Genomic DNA, 26,972 nt, shown 5'->3' with positions numbered 1-26,972 from the left:
TCCTTTTTGTTTGAAGCATCAGGGTTTGCATCATTTATGTTTGAGATTTCACCTACATAACCAAGACCTGATTTATCAAGAGGAGACATTTTATGACTTACGATATCATCTAGGGCTTGCGAGCTCTTTAGACTATTGTTCACGTGATCAACTTCTTTCTTTAGATGATCAATTTCTTCTTTCATCATCTTGCATTCTTCATCCTTCTTTGCTACATGGTTCTCCATTTCTTCCTTCATCTTGGTTGCTTCACATGATTCGGCCTTAAGTGAGGTGATTTATGATTTTCATTTGGTGATGTCTTTATCCTTTTCTTCTGGTTGGCCTGTCATGGGATTTCTTTCTTTTTCTGCTTCATTGACTTGTCCTTCTAGGAGGATCAAGATTTCCATCACCTTTTCAGTGCCTTGTACTTGTTTCTTTGCTTCTTCTAATTGAGATTTAAGGGAGGAGACATCTTCCTTTCATTGACCAATTTTCACTTCAATTTTGTCCAAGTCCCCATGTCCTTGTTCATTATGGCTTGACAAAGTGCCTTCCCTCTTCTTTTCTTTATCCAATTGATTTTTCATGGATATGACTTCTTCGTGATGCATTTTTTTGTTTTGATGAAATTCCTCCTTAAGCTTGGTGAACTCCTCATAATTTCCTTGTACATGAAGGTTGAAAAGATCAACTTCATTCCTTGTCTTGTCAAAGTCATAGTCATCATCTTGTGCTTTCTTCTTGAGCTCCTCATTTTCCTTTTTTAAACTGCTTATTTCTTATAAGAAAGCTACAAGTTTTTCCTTGAGACCTTTGAATTCTTAATCATTATCTTCATCTTCTATGTCCTCCTTCATCTTGATGTCTTCACTCTTGTTTTTAGCATCCTTTATGGGTTCTAGATTTCAATCTTTCTTTCCATCATTTCTTGATTAGAGATTGTTGTCGCTTCGAGAGACAACCTCGAATTGCTTACAAGACCAATTCATGGAACATCTAGATTTTGTGTGTCTCATATGATTCTCAGGAAGCTGGAGACATCACATATATTTTTGTACATATGTCTTTATATATATATATATATATATATATATATATTAAACAACATGGGTTGGTTCATTCATCTAAAGACATAATCCATGTATTTTGGGTACTTCTTCACATATACAACTCACATAAATATATGTATAAACTAGTGGAGGCCAAGTAGTTCAAGGACCTACAATTTAATAAGCTTTCATAGAGCAATGAAAGAATATAAGGAGATAGAATAATTCATCACATAGAGCTTGAAGCGTCAAGATTTCTACACTCATCACATAGAGCTTGAAGCATCAAGAATTCTACACTTATCTAAGTTACGGGTAGACATAATGGATGAAAGAGGATCGGTTGTGATGATTCATGGAGCGCAATTTTAAATATATAATCTCAAAGATCCATACAGGCACATGAATTAAGAAGTCAATAAAAATGAATTTTTTATAAGTATGAAACATTTCTAGCAGCTATGATTACCTGAAATTAGAGAGGGGAAATGAACATAATGGAATTTAAATAGGGGTGTAACATATTGTAGTACTCAAAGGAGGAATCACCACCATTTCCTTAATATTCTGAAAGACGCATATCATAAATTCATATAGTCTTGAAAATAACATGTAGTTATTTCTTTAGGATTATGAATCTTTGTGAAGTGTTGCTTCCCACTATTTATCCAGAGAGGGGAGCATTGAATAGTAATTACAAAAAAATATCTTCAGTCAAGCCTCAATTGTTAGATTGACTGGTTGTCTAGTTCTTGGATAGCTCTGTGGCCCCAAAAATGACTACACAAGATTAATTTCTTCATTAAATGGCGACACCTTATAGGATAACAAAATGATTCAACAATTGGATGAAAACACCAACAAAATATCTCCATGCCCATCCCTGGGATTGCCTTTTCTCAAATTGTCGCTTTCCCATGGTCTGCCCTTCTGTGCCACTGAGCTGAGTCTCATCACTTCTGCATTTACTGCTCAAACCATTCATTTTCTAGAACTGGGAGCGGTCGACTATCAATTTAATGCCACAGTATAGAAGCAGGGGTCACCTGGGCGGTACTTCATCTTCCCTTGTCATGGAGCACAAAGATGGATCATCAAGTCCTCTTGAGCTTTCATGTCTTCATTTACTCTGTTAGTGTCAACCTTGGTTTCGTGTCACAAGGGTCCATAGTGGGTCAGCCCATGCCAATTTTGAATGTTGCAACTCTTTTCTTAAATTCCTTAGCTTACCAAACCATCACGCCTTTAAAGTTTTTCATTACTTTATCGTAGAGTTATCACATCACGATTTCCCATTAAAGGCCCTTATGGGACGGGATATTCTGATCCACTTTAGCCCCTTTTGCCTCATGTGAACGGGGGCTATGAATAGGATTTTAGTCCTTGGGTGCTAAGACCTTTGGGCTCGCGTCTGGCAGTATTTTTCCTTTCTTACATGGAATCCCGCAAATTGGGGGTTTCTAACACTCGCCTTCGGTGCCTCCTCCCCAACATTGCAATCTTCGATGTGCGATGCGGTCTCGCCCACTTGAAAAAAGGATAAGGGAGAGTCTGCACCCTCTATTTCTTGTGATCGTTGAATGCCAATTGGGTCCACCTGGGATATCACAATTGTCCATTTCATAATATCACCTTCTTTTGCTCCCTTTGACACTTGCAATAGCTGATATGCGAGATCGCTTGTCCTTCTCACCTCTTGGTTCTTCGCTCTTCCCCTGACCATCCGCTAGCCCCTTTATCAGAGCCCCTTTCTAATCGGAGGTTCAACCGGTGAATTCCTCATGATGCACAATGTGCTTCCACCCCCGATCATCGATTACCAATTGAGGACGTCATCAATGCCACATGGCACTTCTTTAGTGGTGACACGTGTCACCTGGATATGCCCTCTTTAGACCCTTAAAAATGCCAGATCTACATGCCATGTTTCTTCCATACTACAACATCATGCTAACATTAGTGCCAGCATGTCTTTACTAGATCCAATAATATTTTTCCATGTGGCCTACTGGAAGAGAGAGAAAAAGGCCCACATTCTCCTCGTTTTGCGTTGATTTCCTTTGTTTAGTGTTTTCATCCCTTTCTTGGTGATTTGTATTATCGGCTTAAATCTTGGCACTTTTAATTGCAATTGAAATTTTGGAAGGGTGTCATTTGTTTTATGGCTAATTGCAATGTGCCGACCTTGCACTGTTGCGATTGCCGATTCACCCCACTAATATGCCTAATCACTGCCTTGGACTTCTGACATTTGTGATCGCCGATATGCGGGATCGCTTCAACCTCTGATCTTCGATATTAGTGATTGATGATTTTTGGTTTTCTTTGCCCTCCCTACTGCTGCTTTTAGAAAACTCTGATTTTTATTTCCAATATGCTCCCAGACCTCTGATATGCGATTCTTTACTCCTTTCAAAAGGTGACAAAACACCCATATTTAACAGGCCATATCTTCTGATTCGGGGATCCATTTGAGGAGTTCCATATAACATTGGAAAGCATATTCTGAGCACTATCCAATGGAGAGGGTCTAATTTAGCTTTGAAAGTTTATATAGTTTGGGATTTGGTTGCAATGTTTCTGCTCTTTTGCACCATTTTGATGGTCAAAAACAAATTTTTCAGTGAGTGACAACATTGGCTCCACCTGAGGACAGGGCATTGGATTGAAATGCGTTCAGAACTGGTAGACTGAGAATTTTCCTTCTGGGCATGGAGTCTTTTCTAAACAAATCATAATTTTGTGAAAGCAGAATTTTCAATAGAAACTAGAAATTTCATATAATAATTACAATACACACACCAATATTTACAATGGGTGGAAGACATGTACCTTTAATTCTGAAAGTAGAGTTTGACAAACTGACCATTTACTGGCATTTCCAAAGATTCACCTTCAAGATTTTCGAGCAGGTATATATTATTTCCTTTCTCTTCTGAAATTTTGAAAGGGATGAATCAAAGTGAATCAAATTTTACATGGTTACCTTTTTCTTCTCGTCGGATGTCCCATCGGAGAACTCAATTTCCTAGTTGAAGATATCGATACTTGGCCTTTTTTTCAAACAGGGATTTCATCTTCTATTGGTAATTTGAAAAAATTTCCCCCACTTGTTCGTTGTTTTCATGGAGCTCGACCAATTGGTTTATCCTTTGTGTCAAAGCACTTGTCTCCTCCTCAGCTTCTTGTAGTAACTTTGCCACTGGCACTGCTAATTGGATTGGGAATACTAAAACCTTATGATACACTAGCTCAAAAGCGTGACTTTCGAGTGGAATGTTTAGGAGTCACTCAGTTAGCCCAGAGGGAAAAATTCAATTGGGTGTCCCAATTCCTCTAATTCTTGGTGATGGTATTATTTAGCACTCTCACCAGAATTTTGTTTGAGGACTAAGCTAAGTTGTTCCCTTGAAAATAGTAGTTACTGGAGTGCTTGATGATGATTTTGAACTTCTGACATAAGTTGGTGAATGTTGCAGAATTGAAGACTTGAGCATTTTTAGTGATAATTTTGATAGGACGGCCAAAGCGAGATACTATTTTCTCCTCCATAAACTTGATTACCAATGAGTCTGTGGCATTTCTGCCTGGGATGGTGTCTACCCACTTGGTGAAATAATCCGTGGCCATTAATATCCACTTATGTTGTCGACTGGAAGGTGGGTTTATCTCTCGTATAAAGTCTAGTCCACACTGATTGAAGGGTTCATCCACATGCACTGGGATCAGGGGAAGAGGAGAAAGTTTTTTTCTCAGCAATGACTTGGCACTTTTGACATGAACTAACTTGGGAATGAACATTTCCAAACAATGTAGGCCAGTAGAATCCTTACTTGAGGATTTTGTGAGCTACGGTCTTCCAGCTGTAATGACCTCCACAAACTCCTCCATGAAATTCCTCAATCACTTTATGAGTTTTTCCTTCCATCAAACATAACAAAAAAAATCCCACCACATCCTTCTAGTAGAGTTGACCATTGTATATTATATACTTTTGAGCTTGGAGTCTTAGGGTTCTGTACTTAGATTTATCCAACCATAGTGGGCAGCTTAGGAATAAGAGATAATTGATGATATTCTTATACCAGGGTGATCCCTCATATTTAGCATAGATCTTTTTCTTTGATGTTTTAATCTCATTTTGTTGAACTTTTGTTTTGCCTTCCTCTATTATTAGGTTTATCCCCAAAGCTAGGCAATTAGATTATGATAAAATCTTGGCCAACCCCTCACCTTTTATGAGCTTAGTAGGATTTATGTCTAACTCATATTCCTATATCTTTGCTATCCACCTACCCATTTTTCCTTCGTTGTATCCTTGCATAAGGGTATCCTTGACCACTGTCATTGGGACAAATGCTATGATTTATGATTGTATCACATACATTCGAAATGCCTTCAAAGCCTTGACTAGTGCATACACTTGTTTCTCCAAGATGTTATATTTTAGCTCACCATCCCTCATGACTTGGTTGAAGAAGGCGATGGGATGTTTATTCTTTTGTAGTAGAACTGTGGCAATAGTATGTGGAGAAGAAAAAGAAAAGATATATATATATATATATATATATATATATATATATATATATATATATATATATATATTTATATATATATATATATATATATATATATATATATATATATATATATATATGCGTTGAGTAGTCAAGGTTGACTAGTAGCGGTGCTTCAGTCAATGCTTATTTAATTCTAGTAAAGGAATATGAGGTGGCAGGGCTCCACTTGACTTTATTTTCCTTCTTCAGCATATCTGTAATACCCCTCACTATTTCTGCATACTTGGGTATGAACCTCCTCAAGAAATTAATTCTCCCCAAAAAGGCTTAGACCTCTTTCTTATTTTTGCATATAGGAATATGACTGATACATTGGACTCACTTAGGATATATTTTCACTCCTTGCGCTACTATGTGTCTTAGTATTTTCTACTCACTCAGGGAGAACTGAGATTTCTTGGGATTCAAAGAAATACCATACCTCCTGCATTTCTCGAAGTTGAGCTTCAAGTGGAGGATGTGTTCTTCATCGGTCTTAGAGAAGACTGTGATATTTGTTGGGCATGGAATCCCCCCACAACATGTTTTGGGGCTCAAAGCCCAAGTTTTCGTCAAAGGTTTTGTAAGACTCTATGAATTGAGGGTGCAGGGCATGAAGTATAGGATGAGTCATAGGGTTGTTCACCCTAAAATATTGTAATGTAATGTAAATTCATGTTGGCCTACCATGGTCTGTGGACCATGGGAGTGTATAAATAGAGTGAGGCTCTAAGTGTAAAGGGGGCGAAGAAGAAAGAAGAATAGGAATGGTTCAAGCATAGAAGACGTGTCTAAGTGTATTCGGTCATAGTGGTAGGAAGAGGCTCTGTAGCTGAGTGCGCAAAGACCTAGTAGAGTCTCCAACTGAGTGCGCGGACCCCTGCAGCTGAGTGTGCAAGGCAGTGTCGAGTCTGTAATCTAGATCAAAGAATAATAAAGAGAAGTTAATTCCTATTTTTGTGTATTTGTTGTGCATTGTCTTCTTTACATTTATATTGGTTTATTTATTACACGCACTGACATGATTGCTGAATATGTTGTAATAATCATTAATATTACACACACAAGTTAAGTAATTGGGTAATAATAGATTAAATAGCAAGGAACTTGGGTATTATATGGGTTGCACCCCGAGTAAGGATGCACAGAAGCAACATCACGAGTTGCGAAGAAATAACAAGTGCGCATAGCGATGTGTTTGTAGGGTCAGATCGCGGACCTCCAGAAGCTCATCAGACATTCCGAGGGTGTGGAAACCTGGTTCTAGCACCCTCCCATACTACTTTGGGTGAGACCTCAGTCTATGCTCTGCAAACTGTTGCCGAAAGGGCCAGTAGTATTGGGATTTGCTTGGCTAAATCACTTCTGAACTTGGGTCAGGCCCATACAAGCCAAAGATTGGTAGGATTCTCAAGACACATAGTGTCCCTGTGACCTTTAGGCCCCTGAACACCATTCGCATGTCCCTCCGATCAGCGAAGGATCCTATCGACCCTAAAGATATGAAAGGTGTGTTCTTGATCCCCTGTTCCTGTGGGACTCCCTACATTGGGGAAACTGGTCGCTCCATTAATCAGAGGATTAGTGAGCATGCAACAGACCTTAAGCATAGGCGAACTAAGTCTTCCGCTTTAGTTGAGCATGCTGAGAAAACCAATCATCATGTTTGTATTGAGGAAGCTAGTGTTATTGCTACGGTTTCGCGCTTCCATCATCGGAAATTTAGGGAGGCGCTTGAGATTGAAAAGAGGCCGAGTAATCTCAATAGAGATGATGGCTAGAAAATCAGTCGATGTTGGGTCCCAACACTCTCATCCTAGTCGTCCTTTTTTTTTTTTTCTTCTTCTTTTTTGATTTTGATTTTAATACTTTTATTTATTTATTTATTATTATTATTATTTTATTTATTATTATTATTATTATTTTATTTTTTTTAATTATTATTATTATTTTATTTATTTATTATTATTATTATTTTAGTTTAGCTTATTTGATTTTGATTTTGGTTTTTATTTATTTATTTATTTATTATTTATTTTTATTATTATTATTATTATTATTATTATTATTATTATTATATTATTATTATTATTATTATTATTTTTTATATATATTTTTTAATTTGACTTATATTAATTTTTCATTCATACCTTCTCTTTCTTTTATATTCATTTATATAAAAATAGTCCTGTTTTTAATTCCTCTGATCTAATTTAACTTATTATTTTTAATTATTTATTTTAAAATAATAATAATAATAATAATAATAATAATAATAATAAATAAAAATATATATCTATATTTTAATTATTTATTAATAATTTTTAACTAAATATTATCATTATATTATTTTTATTTATTTTATTTTATTTTAAGGGATTGGTCCCCCTAGGGTAATACTCTTTTTTCTTTTCTTTTTTTCCCTTAAATATAATTTTTAATTATTTATTTTTAACTAACTACTGTCATGAATTATTTTAATTACTAATTTAACATAACATTTCATTTATTTATTAATATTTTTAACTAACTATTGTCATAAAATTATTTAATAATAATATTTTTTTTTTAATATTATTTTTATTTAATTTATTTTAAGGGATTGGTCCCCCTAGGGTAATTTTTTCCCTTAAATATAATAATTTTTAATTATTTATTTTTAACTAACTATTATCATGATTTAATTTTTACATAATATTTTAATTATTTATTAATATTTTTAACTAACTATTATCATAAAATTATTATTTTTATGATAATTAAAATAAATAAATTAATTAGACAAAAATTACTTATATTATTAAATTAAATAATTTACCGTTTCTAACTAATTTTAACCTTAACTATATGATATATATATTTTATATCAACAATAATCAATGGATAATTTAAATAAATAAGCGAATTATCCTCTTAAACTAACCACTTTTAATATTTTATTTATTTTGGATCCTAATTTGTATTATTAACCTAATATTATAACTTTAATATATATATATATATATATATATATATATATATATATATATTAATTAATTTTTATAACTAACCAATAAAAATATTTTATGTATTAAAAAATAATAATAATATTAAATTAATGAATAGTATTTGACCTATGGACCGTAGGTCAAAATTAGCCGTTGGTCGATTTAGCCGTTGGAGTCTCTGCTCAGACTATTTAACATGCTAAGTTATATATGTTTCTTCAACTTGTCCTAACGATGAACCACACTGGTTGGTTCAAAACGCGTCAACAAATGGTTTCTCATGTGATTTTCGCCGAAAAATCTCTCGCAAACTTGTTATGGATCACAGAAGCCTCAACTCTACAAATGGTTCCATTGCCAGGACTGGGATTTGCATAAGGGATGTCTAATGTCATGCCACTGTAACCCAACAAAGAAAGAAATTGAAGAGTGGCTGGAAAAGAAGATTCACGAGTTCATGATGTAAGAAAATAGAACTCTGCGAGTATCTATGGAACAGTAGTTGGAATGTTACTTGTATACAGAAATCTAAGAAAATTTATTTTCATCCTTTGCTTCTGAATTTTATGAGTGGATCGCGAAGTTAGCAGATAGTCAGGGAAGGTGTAGGCTTGAAAAACCAATAGTGTGGAATCCGGAATTAGTGCGTAGACTAGAAGCATTAGAAAATAAGATCGCATGAGATGTGGACCATTGGCTCGACAAGATAATAGGGGGATTTATCACTAAGTTTGCGGTAGACAGGACTGTCAGCTACACTAAGGCAAAGCAACGTTTTCTCAAAGGACCACAAGGTAAGTACATTAAATCTTTGAACACTTGGATTAAGATGTTGTTGTCTGAAAAGGAAGATCTATAGAAGCAGAAGTATGAAGAATTAGAAACCAGTCCCTTAATTTCACCCTCACAGGAGAGCGAGGAAGAGCTCGTGAGGGTTTCTTTGAGAAGCACGGTCAGTTTGATAAGACAACAACTTCTGCTTTTACCACCTCCACCCAAACTACCACTCATCCCACCATCCTCACCTCCATCTCCACCCACTCCACCTCCACCACCAGCACAGTTCAGTATGTAGAGTGCGATCAAAATACCGGTATTCAGAGGCATGGGGAATGAAGATCCAGACCAATTCTGGTTCATGGTAAGAGAAATATTGGAAGCACAAGGTGTTGCGGATGACAATATTAAGAAGGCTACGCTAGTGAGCAGGCTATAGGATCGTGCATTAACATGGTATATCAAGCATTCTAATGACCACCCAAACGTAGGAATCGCAGAGATCCGGGCCGCCCTAAACAGGGAATTTAACAAACCAAAGTAAAAAACACAATCAATCATTGGGTTTAAAGATATTGCAATGCTCTTGGATGAGACCCCCTGAGATCTGGATCAAAGGCTGAAGAGTACGATTTGTGAGGAAAATATGACGTTGACAGATGGATAGCATCACACATGGTTTGTGGCATCTCTGACACTGCACTTGAGGACAACGTTGTCACAGCAAAAACTTTCCACCTAGGCCGAAGCATTGGAGATGGCAATGAGATTACATGAGACCCCTATACAAGACCTTGGGTTGGGAGTCCAACAAATCCACGCGCAATTACAGAATCTGTGTCTGGAAATGCAGAGTTTGAAACAGGACAGGGCACCTTGGACGAAGGTGCGTGAGGAAGTATGGTTCATAAAATGCAAAGGCTAGGGGCACGATAAAGATCACTGTCCACTGTTCACAAACTACTTGGTAGGAGGAGGGCTGATGCCATTAAGAACGTAGGCACAGGCAGGGCCGAGCGCGCCACCTGCATTATGGTGCGCTATCTGTCAGATAGGAGGGAAACACACTATGGATAATTGTTATTTGTTGCAGAAGTATACGTAGACCTCCCAACAATTGTTTTGTAATTTCTGCAGGTTGGTAGGCCACAATGAACGCACCTGCCGAAGTTACAAACTAATGATGGATCTGACCCCTGCCTATAGGGTGTAGACTGAAACACGAGACCTCAACCTAAATACAGGGATGGCACAGACTAGATTTCTGGGGCATGGTGGAAGACAAGTAGAATGTGACCAGGAAGGGGTTGCGAATAACTAATTTGTTACAATTGTGGAAGGCCAAGGCACTATGTCTGCGATTGTACCAACCCGACAAGGATATCATGTTTGTATTGTGCTCAGTTTGATCATGAGGTAGAAGACTTCCCTTCACTGATTACAAGGATGTGCAAAAAAGGGGTATTCCAGCCCCCTCCGACTCAGAATGTACAGATGATGAGGTCTGAGTCGTATAAGGAAGACCCGAATGTAAACATGATGCTCAGAAGCAATATGACCACGGGAGATGATAAGGGGAAGTAGCCAGAAGAAAGTGTGTGGATTCGCAAGGCTCCTACAAAGGAACCCAAGTCTGATTTAGAACGTGCGAAGGATACATTCATGGAAGCTAAGAAGAGCTTCACGAAGGCTTCCACTTTAGGTAGTAACTTGGATCAACTAGAACCAGAAATAGATCCTTCAATGCTCACTACCTTTCTGGAGACATGCATGAAACTACTGCGTGACAGGAATGCAGTCAAGGGACTACAGGAATAGAACACTAGGTGTGCAGGGTCAGGAGAACCATGCATGGTCCGGAAACTTGGGAAGCATGCATTGTGCACAGGAAGGGAAATGAGGTTGACTGCGCAGATTGGCGAGTATGAAATGTATAAGGTCATCCTAGATCAGGTTTCGGACACGAATGTGCTACCTAAGATAACATGGGAATGCATGGGCAGACCCGGCTACAATGATCTCCTAGTCATTTATGAATCACGAATCAACAGAAGATTTTTCCCATGTGAGGATTGCAAGGGGTAGCTGTAGATATTGAAAGAGCGAACGCGCAGGTAGATTTTGAAGTGATAGAGATTATTGGTGATGGTAATCCCTATCCCGCACTACTAGGAATACACTAGGACACTAACATGAACAGAGTCATAAATCTGAAGAAGTACAAAATGATCTTTGAGAAAAAGTCACTACGCGTAGTGTTGGGCATGGGATCCCCCGCAACATGTTTTTGGGGCTCAAAGCCCAAGTTTTGGTCAATTATATTGTAAGTCTCTGCGAATTGCGGGAGTTGAGTGTGAAGTCTAGGATGAGTCATAGGGTTGTCCACCCTAAAAGATTGTAATTTAATGTAAAGTTGTGTCGGCCTAGCCATGGTCCACAGACCGTGGGATTTTATAAATAGAGCGAGGCTCTAAGTGTAAAGAGAAGGACTGATGGGTAGAATAGCGAAGGCAAGGTTTGAGGTTAGAGTTGAATCTAGAGTGTACTAGATCATAGTAGTAGGAAGAGGCTCTGCAGCTGAGTGAGCAGAGGCCAAGTAGCGTCCACAACTAAGTGTGAAACCCCTACAGCTGAGCACACAGGGCAGAGTCGAGTCTATACTTGGGATTGAAAGTTAATCAAGAGAAGTTTACTTTGTGCATCTATTCTTGAATCTGTATTTTGATGTTATGCATTAATTTTAATATGTTTACTTACTGCGCGCAATTGATAAATACTTGTATGAATGCTTATATATGAAAATAATCTAAGTAATCAACTAACATAGATTAATTAAGGAAGACTTGGGTAAATAACATGGGTAGTGCTACGACTAGAATTGCGCAAAGATAGTATCGCAGGAGCGAGGTGCCCACTGATGCACGTAGCATAGTAAGTGCAAAGGTTGGACCGCGTACCAATCACCTCCTATCAAACATCCCTAGGGTGCAGAAACCTAGTTCCAGCACCCTCCTATACTACTTCGGGTGAGACCTCAGTCCGTGCTCTGTGGACTATTGCCAAAAGCGGTAGTAGTAGCTGGATTTGCTTAGTGAAATCACTTCTGAACATGGGTCAGGCCCCACTAAGCCAACAAATGGTCCCACTGCGGGGACTGGGATCTGCATAAGGGATGTCTGATGTCGTGCCACTAGAACCCAACAAAGAAGGAAATTGAAGAGCGTTTGGACAAGAAGATTCACGAGTATCTAAGGAAAAGTGGTTGGAGAGCTACGTGTATATGGAAATCGATGAGATTTTCTTTGCGTTGTTTCCTTCTAAGCTATATGAGTGGATCATGAAGTTATCCGTCAGCCAGGGAAGGTGTAGGCTCAATAAACCAATAGTGTGGACTCTGGAATTAGTGCGCAAAGTATAAGCATTATAATATAAGATCGTGTGAGCTATGGACCATTGGATCGACCAAATAATAGGGGGATTTATCACTGAGTTTGTGATAGACACGACCATGAGCCATAGCGAGGTAGAGCGATGCTTTCTCAAAGAACCGCGAGGTAAGTATATTAAATTTTTGAATACTTGGATTAATATGCTATTGTGTGAAGAAAGGTTCATGCGAATACATTAATGTTTGGGACTACGTGGAGCGAAAGATCTACAAAAGTAGCGAAGAATTAGAAAATGATCCCTTAATTTCCCCCTCGCTAGAGAGCGAGAAAGAGTTCACTAAGGTCTCTCCGAGAAGCGCAATCGTCTTGATAAGGCAGCGCATTCCATGGTTACCACCTCCACCTCCCTCACCTCCATCTCCACCCACTCCACCCACTCCACCTCCACCACCTCCATAGTTTAGTATGGTGAGTGCAATCAAACTACTAGTATTCAGAGGAGTAGGGAATGAAGATCCAGACCAATTTTGGTTCGTGGTAAGAGCAGTATGTGAAGCACAAGGTGTCACGGACGACAATATTAAGAAGGCTACATTGGTCAGCATGCTGTAGGATCTTGCATTAACATGGTATATCAAACACTCTAACGACCACCCAAATGCAAGGATAGCAGAGATCTAGATCACGTTGAACATGGAATTTAGCAGGCCAAAGTCAGAAACACAATCAATCATCAGGTTTAAAGAAATCTTGATGCTCCCGAGTGAGACTCCTTGGGATCTGGATCAACAACATAAGAGTACGATCTGCGAAGCCAATATGACAATGACAAATGGACAGCATCGCACATGGTTTGTAGCATCTCTAACATTGCACTTGAGGGCGGCCTTGTCACAATAGAAACTTTCCACCCATGCCAAAGCGTTGGAGATGGCAATGCGATTACATCAGACCCCAATACAAGACCCTGGGTTGGGAGTTCAATAAATTCAAGTGCAACTACAGAATCTATGTTTGCAAATGCAAAGTTTGAAGCAGGATAGGGCACTTCGGCCAGAGGCACATGAGGAAGTATGGTGCATAAAATGCAAAGGCCAGGGCCATGACAAGGATCATTGTCTAGTGTTCATGAACTACTTGGCAGGAGGAGGGCCAATGCCATTGAGACCAGAGGCACAGGTAGGGCCGAGTGCGGCACCCGCTTTATGGTGCATGATCTGTCAGATAGGAGGGAAACACACGATAGATAATTGTCATTTGTTGTACAAGTATACACAGACACCAAATAATTATTTTGTAATTTCTACAGGTCGGTAGGTCAATGAGGGCACTTGCTGTAGTTATGAGCTAATGATGGATCAAACCCCTGCCTATAGGATGTAGACCGAAACGTGAGCTCTCGACTGAGATGCGGGAATGGTGCACGCTGGATTTTAGGAGCAAGGTCAAGGACGAGGTGGAATGGGACCAGGAAGGGGCCGCAAACAATTAATCTGTTACAATTGTGGAGGACCAGGGCACTATGCCCGTGATTGTACCAACCCGATGAGGATATCCTGTTCGTATTGTGCTGAGTTTGATCATGAAACAATAGACTATCCTACGTTGATCACAAGGATGTGAAAACGGGTATTCCTTCCTCCCCAACTCAAAATATACAAATGATGAGGTCTAAGCCATGCGAAGATGACCCGAATGTAAACATGATGCTTAGAAGTGGTACGACCACGGAAGAGGATATGGGGAAGCAGCCAGAGGAAATTACGTGGGTTCGCAAGGCTCCTGCAAAGGAACTCAAGTTTGACTTAGAACGCGGAAAGGAGACATTGATGGAAGCTAAGAAGAGCATCACGGAAGCCTCCACTTCAAGTAGTAAGGATCAACCAGAGCTAGGAATGGATCCTTCAATGCTCACTACCTTTCTGGAGACACGCATGAAACCGTTGCACTGTAGCAAGGCAGTTAAAGTACTATAGGAGCTAATCACTAGGTGTGCGGGGTCAGGAGAATTGTGTGTAGTCTAGAAATTGGGGAATCATGCATTGCACACTGGAAGGGAAAAGAGGTTGACTGCACAGATTGGTGAGTATGAAATGGATCAGGTAATCCTAGATCTGGGTTTGGATGTGAATGTATTACTGAAGAAAACATGGGAATGCATGGGCAGGGCCATGTTACAATGGTCCCCTATTCAATTAAAAATGGCGAACGAACATAATATTTTTCCGAAGGGGAGGTTGCAAGGGGTAACAATTGATATTGAAGGAATGAGCGTGTAGGCAGATTTTGAAGTAATAGAGATTGTCAATGATAGAAATCTCTATCCTTTGCTGTTAGGAATAGACTAGGCCACTGATATGAACGGATTCATCAACTTGAAGAAGCATAAAATTATCTTCGAGAAAAATTCATTACGCATAGTAGTCCCACTGGACCCAGCCGAAAGAGTGCGCTACACTGAACCAGTGTGCGACAATGATAGTGACAATGATCTTGATTGTATTTTCAAGATAACTGTGTGAGACCAGGATTGGGTCAATCCAACTATATATGGGAGGATCTCGTGGGAGCACGAAAACTACTGCACTTCAGATTTAGACGGAGAAGTAGAGCGATGGGAGAATCGGTTGCACGAAGTGACAATGTTGAATTGCAAAATGATGGTTAGATCACTGTGTTGTGTGACAATAAAGGCAAGAAATTTGCCGACATATGATGGATTGACGGTGGTGGATGAATTCCTGATCAAATTTGAAAACACAGTACCGGAACAACATGGGTTCAATGTGTTGAAGTGGGCACTGCACGCAACACCCCCACGATGGTGGGGTACACATCAAGGAAATTTTGAGGACTGGCATAGATGTAGAAGGATGATGTGCCTATGAGTTGGAAGCCCCCAGCTTTGAGCAAGAGTCAGTCAGCAAGGACAGAGCAACTTGCGCACCCACCTGTCTCGATGGGTACAAACATGTGTTGTGCAGCCCACAAAATCACATCTAAAACTCATGATCAAAAATTGGAATAGGACGTCGCAGCAGGAAAGGTGATGCGCACCATAAACATTCCACGTGGAAGAATTGAATAAGGTATGCGGAGTCTTGAAGAGGGTTCACCAGGCAAGGCGAACTGATTGGGACCTACACGTGCAAGCTGTTCAATGGGCCTATAGCGCCATGTGCAAAAACTTGAGCATGGAGATGATTCTGAAGCTGAGGATCAAAGCTGAGACCATAATTTTGGAGAAAGGAAATCCTCACACAATAACTCCCATAATTGAGACAGTACGTGAAGACCAGGATGAAGGAATTATGCAACTACGCGAGGGTGGACATATGCAGATTCATGAAGCCATTCAACAAGGGAACCTTAAAGTTTGCAAACTCAAAGAAGATCGGGTATGACTGAGGAAGAAAAGCATATTAATGGATGCCGAGATCAAAAAACTGGAAAACGAAATCACGCAAGCATGTCTCATAGATAAACTAAGAATGAAAAGACAACATAGTGACATCCATACTACTGCATTAGAAGATTGTTGCTAGAATTTGTGACTCTGTTAACATGGCTGCAACCACACCTTACCAAACAAAGTAACTAGGGGAGTGCACTGCATAAGGAAGAACATGCGGTGCTGACTGTCGTGAGGGTAATTGAGGAGTGCCCATGGACTAGGATGGAAGGTGAATTGAAGTCTCATATAGGTGGTGCAACCACCTGACTAGCCGTAGGGAGCATAGTCTCAACGCTCCAAGCAGTTGAAAGAGAGCGCGGGACTATAAAAGAGTCTGTGGGGGAGCTGTACAATAAAGAGGCTGTGCGCAAGATCAGCATGTCACAAGGGTCATGCCCATGCAGAGGGGGCTACGCTGCTGCGCAGGTAGGCTGGGAAGTGACCGTTGGTGTCACTGTTCATGACAAGATGTACAATTTAAGACAAAGAGGAGTGGGCAGTGGGCAATTAAGACATGAATTAAGAGATATATTTGGGATGATCTACCGCCAATAAGGCATTAATGACTTAGAAGTGGGGGGAATGGTCAAATTCAAATTCAAAAAATGCTACAAAACCCCCAGTGCTAGCCACAAGACAACACTTGGTTGCTTGAGATCTGGGTGATTACAGAGCATTGAGCACCAAGTACTCTTACCACCTTTGAGTATGAAACAAAACATATCCCATGTAAAAACGATGACTACTACCAGACCAGGAGTGCGATTCACCAAAGATACCACTGGTGAGGTTGCGAAGCCCCATATGGTCCATGAGGAGCACAGAGGTGCGGCAATTGCACCATAAGTTCCAAAATCGCCATGGACGTCGCGACCAAAGAAAGATAAGCAGACTATGGGACCAATCTGCGTATCCCCAAGAAACCCACGTTTCAACAAGTTGTTAATGGAAGAAAAAGGCAAATCCATCACAATTGAATCAGATGAAGAGGAGGAATACTTATAGGCTCTAATCGATCAAATAGAGGCGCAAGATGATGTGGAGGAGGATGTACCACCAATGCCTTCCGCAGCAAATTTACCCACGTAAGTCCCTTCATGAAAAGGGAAAGTTAGGGCTGCCAAAGACATGGAGGCCACAAAGAGTGCACTCCAGACCCCGCTCCTCCCTTACGGCATTACGTTTGAAGGCCCGCCCCTCAGCCGGGTGCCTACCCTGAAATTCAAAGATTGGGACCTTGTAGATAACGAGAAGTTATCGCACCTCATGATGAAAAGCTTGATAAAACAGAAGTTGGAGGGGCTAGTGATCACGCTGGAGCCACGCAAATGGCTGCGCTGTGTGGAGAAGGTCGGGTTACTTCATCTATGATGGATACCCCACTTTCACCACACTGACCATTTTTGTCATCAGGTAGCTGCTGTGCCTGGTGCATGATGGGTATCTATGGCTAGAGGAGCCTATTCCCATCACGGCAGAACTTATTCACAGGATTTCTCGGCTTCCCTATAAGGGAAGGGACCCTAGGGAAATAGCTGGTAAAAGCAGTCATTTGGCTCTCTCGAAAGCCATGAAAACCAAATACAAGTTGGAAAAGAAGATGCGTGGCTATGCAATTATGAGTATCAAGGACAAAGGCGTTTGTGTAGCCACCCAGCTCCTGGCCAGCAAATTAATGTGGAAGTGTCATGCCGATGAAGTACCCACACCTGTGGTTGCATTGGCCGAACATTGCGCAGAAGGGGTCTAGTTCAACTGGGTCGAATTCCTCTGTGAGGAATTTTTTATGAACTGCAAGGAGGCTCAAGAGTAGGGTAAGGCCTTCCAATACACGTGGTATTTGTTATCCATCTTGCTAGTAGCAGGCGAACTACCAGTAGATAGCCAGTTCCCATCTATCGACCAGGACCTACTTGAGGCCGCGAAGTTTGCTTCGCTCTAGGCCGTGAAGGACACAAAGCAAGTTCACGTGATCAAGTTTTTTTGGGTGTTGATGGAGGCAAGCATCCGGATCTAGACCAATAGAAGACCAAAGTTGTGTCCCACAAGATACGCCACTCTGCAAAGCTTTGTAGAGTTTAAAGCAGACATGCACAACATTCATGTTTGGGCATGGAAGGATCCAACAAAGGAATGGACAAAGCTTCCATTTATTGCTACTGATGTTGCCATCTTCACAGCATTGGAAACATGGCCTCCAGTGTGGAGCGCCCCAGACTTGGTAGGAATGGAGAAGGCCGCAACCCAAAAAAGGAAGAATGAAGACAAGCTTCACATCACACAATTGGCCAAAAAGAGGCACCAGGAACAAGCAGCAGCAGATGCAACTGCACAGTGGAAGACAACCGATGCAGCAGTAGCAGCACAAATGGCAGAAACAACAATAGCGCTAATAAAAGAGGTTGAGGGGGGCCATGAAATTTGCACAAGGCAGGGGGATGAGGACATTGACCTGGACGAAGAGCATGTAGATCTGGAAACTACCTCGCAATAGTTGAAATGGCCATGTGTCCCTAAGAAACCGGTCCCTAAAAAGAAGACTAAGGCATCCAAGATGTCCATTGACCCAATCATGCTTACAGAAGGGGATCTTTTTGACATTGGCGAAACGGTTCATGATGTCACTAAGGATGCGCTCCAAGAGGTGATGGTGATGCAGAACATTGTGTTGGGGGCACTACGAATGTAGTTACAGTGACTACAGGTGTAAACCCTTCAAACAGGAATGATGGCCCCATATGTCATAGCAGGTACATTAGAGGTGTAACAGATGTTGCACGCCTGCGTGACCAACACTTTCGTGTTCCACGAGTGCACATTAGCGGCAACAAACGATGTTGACCAAGTTGCGGTAGGCAGGATTAAGGGGTTGAGCTTAAACTTGGCTGCCCTTCCGTAAGAAACCCTATACCAGTTACATGATGGGGTCATAGCTGAGCTTCGTGCTAGAGAAGGCCATGCACTACAGGTATTGAGCGAACAAAAGATCAATATGGAACAGCTCAGCCGGCAGCGTGATGAACTCGTTGTGTAGACTCAAGGACTAGCGCAGGCGGTGGATGATGCTTATAGAACTGTCTTGGAATTGGCTGTCCCAGCAGATCTACCAGTAGGAGTGTGAATTCATAGATTGGCTAGTGGATTCTGCAAGGCGAAGGAGGAAGCAACGAGGATACAATTGGACCTCCACCTTCAGATTGTCGAACAATGATCAAAGGCGTAGTCATACATGCCCTTGGAAGTTAGGGAACAAAACACTGGTGCTATCCAAAAAGGGCTGGATGAAATAGGACAAGCAGTGCAGAACTGTACTACTATATTGGAAAAGTCCTTCACAGTCCTCACTTCCTTATAGGAGGACCCCACCATACAACGCTTGGAAACAAAGGTGCGGGAGCTTCAAGTGTAGCATGACAGTGTGCGGGGAATGGCATAGACATTTTTCCTGATCCAATCGACTGACGAAGCTACAGTAGGCAAAGGAGTTGAAGGAACAAGTGGATGTCACGCAACAGAAAGATGCAGTACTTAAAGCATGCATCCAACCTTGGATTGATGAGGCCTTCCTTATCACTGCCAATATCAAAGGAAAGCTCACACAGATGAAGGTGATGCATGCCTTCAGATAGGGATTTGCCCTTGACGGCAAGCATTCAGTCGAAAGAGTAGAGCAGATCCAGTAGATAGCACAACAGTGTGCTTTAGACCTTCATGCAGCACAGGCATTGTTGGAGGGGCTCTGTGCCAATATCGTCGCACCAGCAAAGTGACTCGGGATGAGTCAAGATGATTGTGTTAGGGGTCTGTTGGGCATGGGATCCCCCATAGCATGTTTTTGGTGCTCAAAGCCCAAGTTTTGGTCAATTATATTTTAAGACTCCATGAATTGTGGGCATGGAGCATGAAGTCGAGGATGAGTCATAGGGTTGTTCACCCTAAAATATTGTAATTTAATGTAAAGTTGTGTCAGCATACCCATGGTCTATGGACCATGAGATTGTATAAATAGAGTGAGGCTCTAAGTGTAAAGAGGACTGATGGATGAAAGATCTTCATATTATTATTTGGGTCACGCTGGACTGGAGAGCACAAGAAATGGCCATCGCTGAATTTTTGGGTTGCGCAGGAAATGGACTTCTCGGCATGGCGTTCGTCAGAAGTCGCATAGAAGGAAAGGACGCAGATACTGCTCCCTTTAGGTTTGACAGTAAGATCGTGGCACTGGAACGGTTCGGCCCTCTCCAAGTTACTGAAACGGCTCTGATCCTGCGCTCATATACCTGGAAACTACTGGAAGCTGTGGGTACAGCAGTTATCCTCCGAACATATCAACCACTGCAAGCTGGGCAAAAGGAAGTTAGGGCCGATCTGAAGGAGAGGTCAACAATTTTGCTCGAGACCAGAGATCTGCAGACTTCTTTCGTTTTTGGGCTCGGATCTCTTTTTGGGGGCGGAAATCTGGCAGAAATTGGTCTGAAACACACAGGATCTGTCAGCCTAGGGTTTGTCTGGCTCACCCCTATACAGTCGTTTCATGCAAACAAAGACGAAGGGTTGCATGGGGCAGATTCACCTAGGTGCTCATTTGCATGGCACAAAACCGGTAGATCCAGGCCGGATCTCTCTAATCTGAACAAGATTCAAGATCTCCAGGAGCTCTGGCAGATAATCGGTGGGTATATGCACCGATCCATCAGAGGTTATGCAGATCGCGGCAGACAATGGCTAGAATGTCTCAATAGAAGCTCAGATATGGAAGATCGCCGACAGCCAGACCACAAGACCACCAGCAATGTCACTGTTTCAGACAGAGCAGGAACTCAACTAGAATGCAGACATCAGGTAACAAAAAGTCGTTTTCAGATTTTCATAAAAACCCCAGAGACAAAATATTTTTTAGTATGGGTACATGCAGAAAGTACTGTGCTGCAGCTGAAGCAGAAAATCTGTGCATTGACTGGATACCCCAGACAGATCCAACACTTAGTCAATGGTAGATGGTCGCTCCAAGACAACAGAACCATGGGAAGCTATGGGATTAGCACAGGAGAAACCATTGCTTTGAACCTCAGACTGAGAGGAGGAGCCCCTCCTCAGGGACAGACAAGCAGCTCAGGGGGAGACAAAAACTTCCCAGGAGGGGATAAGGGGAAAAGGACAGCAACTCAGCAGCAACCCAAAGGAGGTTCCTCATACAAAAACATTCTTCAGGGTAACAAAGATACAGGATCCTCTCCAGATCAAGGCAGGTATACTCCTAGGCCATACATAGTAGATCAGTTAGGGCAAACCCCAGCCCTAAACTTTGACTCTGCAGGGCTAGATGATTTCGTCAAATCCTATGAAACGCAAGCCCTAATCTGTCGGTTTAACAGTTTCTGGCCTAAACCAATGGATCTATTCCATTGGATCTATACCACTTGGACCATGGAATGTGATATACATTTATGCTCCAAGGGTTTCTTCATAGTTAGATTTGCATCCTCGGAAGTCAGAGAAAAAATCATTAGAGATGGGCCTTGGTTCTGGGGAACATCGGGGCTGTTCATGACCCCATGGTTCCCAGATTTTGATCCAAACAACATGACTGTATCCAAAGTGCCGGTTTGGGTTCGTCTATACAACCTTCCCCTTCACTTCTGGAGCGAACAAGTCTTGGAAGGAATTGGGAACAGCATAGGGAAATATATCAAAACAGATCTGGAGAGGATCGATGAAAGGGTATACACTTTTGCACGCATTTGTGTGGAAGTAGATCTAAGCAAAGGGCTGCCAGACAACATAAGACTGATCTACAAACAACAAAACTGGCTGCAAGCATTAGATTATGAAAATACTGCTTTCAGGTGCAGGCTCTGCAGGCAGACAGGACACCTGCAAAACACATGCCCAGAAGCAAAAAAAGCAAACAGCAAAAAGAAGCAGAAAGGGAAGCAGAGGAAAGGATGGCAGTTTCCTTCCCCTGACTCAGATGATGAAGAATCAGAAGCAGAAGAGGACGACATCCCTGCAGAGAATGCAGAGGCAACCCAAGGAATGGAGACTCAGAAGGAAGATACAACAGAAAACAAGATCACAAAGATCCACCAAAATCAGGCAGAGAAGTCAAGCGAGGACCAAAGCATGGGAGGAATCAAACGGCATCACCACTCAGATACTTCAGACTCAGACAAGGAAATAACCCCACAGAAAGCAGAAACACAGTTAGTCATAGCTTCGATCGAGCCCACTCAAGGAGAATGGCGCAAGGTCGAAAAGAAAAAGGGGAGGAAAACTTGAAGCGTGAGTTTATACTCACTGCCGGAATTCAGTTTTTTGTTTTTGCCCCTTGCTTCCTCTCTCCTCTCTTCTATTTTTCTTACTATTCTTTATGCACGTTAGTCTTCTAACGTTTGCGTGGGGTGCGATTGCACTCGAGCCCATATGGGCAGCTCATGGAATGCTTAAATGCATCTGCTTGTGTAACTTTTCATTTTTAATAAAAGGTTACCGTTTTTTCCTTTGGAAAAAAAGTGGACTGATGGATAGCATAGCGAACGCATGGTTGGAGGTTAGAGTTGAATATGAAGTGTACTTGGTCATAGTAGTAGGAAGAGACTATGTAGCTGAGTGCGCAGAGGCCTAGTAGAGTCCATAACTGAGTGCGCGGGCCCCTGTAGCTGAGTGCATAGTGCAGAGTCGGGTCTGTACTTGGGATTGAAAGTTAATAAAGAGAAGTTTACTCTGTGCATCTCTTCTTAAATCCGTATTTTGATGTTATGCATTACTTTTACTCTGTTTACTTACTGCATGCAATTGATAAATACTTGTATGAATGCTTATATATGAAAATAACCTAAGTAATCAGCTAACAAAGCCTAATTCAGAAAGACTTGGGTAAATAACATGGGTCACGTTGCGACTAGAACTGCGCGAAGACAGTATCGCAAGGCACGGGGTGCCACTGATGCACGTAGCACAATAAGTGTGAAGGTTGGACGTGTACCAATCACCTCCTATCAGACATCCCCAGGGTGCGGAAACCTGGTTCTAGCACCCTCTCATATTACTTCAAGTGAGACCTCAATCCGTGCTCCGTGAACTATTGGTGAAAGGGCCAGTAGTACCAGGATTTGCTTGGCTAAATCACTTCTGAACCTTCGTCAGGCCCCTCTAAGCCAACACGTAGTAGTACTGCTGGATCCAGCCGAAGGAGTGCGATACACTAAACTGGTGCATGACGATGATAGTGATGACGATATCGATTATATTTACAAGATAACTACGCGAGAACTGGATTGGGTGAATCCGACCATAGATGGGAGAATTTCGTGGGAGTGCGAAAGCTCCTACACTTTGGATTCAGATGAAGAAGTAGAGCGATGAAAGAATCAACTACCCAAAGTAATAATGCTTAATTGCAACATCATGGTTAGATCATTGTGTTGCGTGACAACAGAGGCAAGGAAGCTACCAACATATCATGGATAGTCAACGGTGGACGAATTTATAAGAAAATTTGAAAGCGTAGTAGCAGAACAGTAGCGGTTCGATGCGCTGAAGTGGGCACTACGCGCAACACCAACACGATGGTGGCGTATGCATCAAGGAAATTTTGAGGACTGACATGGATGCAGAAGGATGATGTGCCTATGTTTTGGAAAACCCCAGCTTCGAATGAAAGTTAGTCAGTAGGAGCGGAACAACTTGTGTGCCCACCTTTCTCGATGGATACAGACATATGTTGTACAACTAACACAAGTGCACACTAGCCCCAAAATAGAGAATTGAAGCACATCGCAACCACAGGAAAGGCGATGTGCGCTACCAATTATCCATGTTGAAGCATTTGAGAGGGTGTGCAGAGTACTAAATAAGGTTGACCAGGTGAAACAAACTGATTGGGACCTGCATGTGCCAGCAGTTCGATGGGCCTACTGAACCATCTGCAAAAACATGAATGCAGAGACGTTCCAAAGGTGCAGAATGGAGTGCTAATCGTACTTACGGAAGAAGAACCAACATGGAATTCACATGTATTGGCTCCCACAATGGTGATAGCGCGTGATGGCAAGGAGGAAGAAATCACACATCTACACGAGGATGAACATCTAAGGATTCAGGAAGCCATCCAGCAAGGGAACCTTAGACTCCGCGAACTTGAAAATGCCTGGTACGATTGAGGAAGAAAAGAATTTTGATGGACGTTGCGATCACGAGGCTGGAAAACGAGATCGCACAAGCATGTCTCGTCAAGAAACCAAGGATGACAGGGCCAAATATAAATGATCATACCACTACATTATATGAGTGTTGTTGAGAATTTATGACTCTGCTGCCATGGATATGATCACACCTCACCAAACATAGTAACCAGGTGAGCACACTACATACAGTAGAACACGTGGCACCAGCTGTCGCAAAGGAAACTGAGGAGTTCCAGTAGATTACACTGAAAGGCGAGTTGAAGTCTCGCACAGGTGGCATGACCACCTGAATATCCGTAGGGGGCATAGTCTTAGTGCTATAGGAAATTTAAAGAGAGCGAGGGACTCTAAAAGAGTCTGTTTGGGAACTATGTGATAAGGGGGTGCGCACAGAACTAGCATGTCCCAAGTTTCGCACCTATGCATGGGGGGTGGTGCTGCCACATGTGTAGGCTAGGAAGTGACGTTGGTGTCACTTTTCATGATGGGATGTCCAATTTAAGGCAAAAGGGAGCGGGTGGCGGGCATTTAAGACACGAATTAAGGACAAGATTTGGGACAATCTACCACCAAGAAAGCATTAATGACTCAGAATTGGGGGGAATGGTCGAATTCAAATTCAAAAGGCACTATAAAACTCCAAGGGCTAGCCATGAGACAACACTTGTTCATTTGAGATTTGAGCAATTACGTAGAGCACAAAGTGTTGAGACCTATGTGATAATTGAGCCTCGAAGTTCACAAACAACCAAAGACATTTCAAACAGGATGACGACTACAAGGAGAAGTGTGGGTTTTGTAGAGAGTATCACCAACGAAGCCATGCAGAACCCCACGGTGCAGGATGTCCCCAAAGATACTGGGGATATGTCAGAAATTCCAAAATCACCTCAGATGTTGAGACCCAAGAAGGATAAGCAGGCAACAAGACCAGTCCATAATCCCCATGGAATCCACAATTTGGTAAACCCTCCATGGAAGAAAAGGGCAAGGTTGTCACCATTGAGAGAGATGATGAAGAGGAGGACCTACAGGCTCTCATCGATGAGATAGAGGTAGATGAAGATATTGACTAAGACATCCAGCTGGTGTGTGCTGCAACAAAATTTTCCGAGTATGTCCCTCCTAGGAAAGGGAAAGCTAAGATACCCAAGGATTTGCATGCTTCTAAGAGCACACTCCAAACCCTGCTCCTCCCTGATGGAATTGTGTTTCAGGGCTCACCCTGGGTCATGTGCCCACAATGAAGTTTTAAGATTGGGACCTCGCGAATAGCGAGAAGTTCCCACATTTAGAGACTGAGAACCTCATGAAGCAGAGCACGGATGGGTCAGTTACAACACTAGAGCCACAAAAATGGTTGCACGTTGTGGAGAAGGCCAGAAAACTTCAGCTACTATGGATTCCACACTTTCACCATGCGCCCATCACAATTTTTGTCATCAGGTAGCTGCTTTGCCTAGTGCACGATGGGTACTTATGGCTGGAGGAGCCTATTCCCATCATGGCGGATCTTATCCATAGGATTTCCCAGCTCCCCTACAAGGGAAAGGACCCCACGGAGATAGCTGGAAAGAGCAGAAATTTGGCGCTCGCAGAGGCCATGAAGAAAAAATACAAACTAGAAAAGAAAAAGAGGGGTTACGCAATCAGCAACATTAAATATGAAGGGGTGAACATAGACACCAAACCCCTAGCCAAGAAGGTGATGAGGAAATGCCACGGAGATGAGGTATCAGTGATGGTAGTTGCGCTAGTAGAACAATGCGTGGAGGGGGTCCAGTTCAACTGGGTCGAGTTCCTCTTCAAGGAGTTCCTAACTAACTACAAGGAAGCTCAGGAGTAGGGCAAGACCTTCCACTACGTGTGGTTTCTCTTGTCTATCTTACTTGTAATAGGGGGATTGCATGAGGACAGTCAGTTCCCTAATATTGAACAGGAATTGCCAGAGGCCACAAAGTACGCATCACTTTGGCCTACTAAGGATGCCACAGAAATCCACGAAACAAAGATCTTCTGGGTGCTCATGGAGGTGAGCATCTGGATGTGGATCAACAGGAGGCCACGCCTATCCCCCACAGTGTAAAACAATCTACGGAGCTTTGTAGACTTCAAGCTGGACATGCATAATGTGTATATCAAGGCACGTAAGGATCTGGTGCAGACATGGACCAAGCTCCCCTTCATCACCATTGATGATACAATCTTCTTAGTGTCAGAATCATGGCCTCCTGAGTGGCACACCCTGGATCTAGCTAAGAAGGATAGAACGACAACACAAAAGTAGAAGGATGAAACCAAGTTGCATATCACCCAGTTGGCCTAGCAAAAGCGCAACGAACAATTGGCCGCGGAAGTAAGGGCTGCCCATGAGGCAGTAGAAGCAGCCACAGAGCAGGCAAAGGCCGTTGAAAAAGTAGTAGCAACATAGGAAACAATGGCCACCATGACGTAGGACGAAGGGGGCCAGAACTTGTCTAGAAGACAAGGAGTAGAGAACACAGTAGAAGGCGCAGACCTGAGCACAATGTCCACATAGCTGAAACGGTTGCACATCACAGAGAGATCAGGTTCACGAAAAAAGTT

This window comes from Pinus tabuliformis, chromosome 2_2 (genome assembly GCF_031772625.1).
Source record: "Pinus tabuliformis cultivar Carrire ecotype Pingquan chromosome 2_2, CPIR1, whole genome shotgun sequence".
Taxonomy (NCBI): Eukaryota; Viridiplantae; Streptophyta; class Pinopsida; order Pinales; family Pinaceae; genus Pinus; species Pinus tabuliformis.
Note: the sequence above shows the minus strand (reverse complement) of the source record.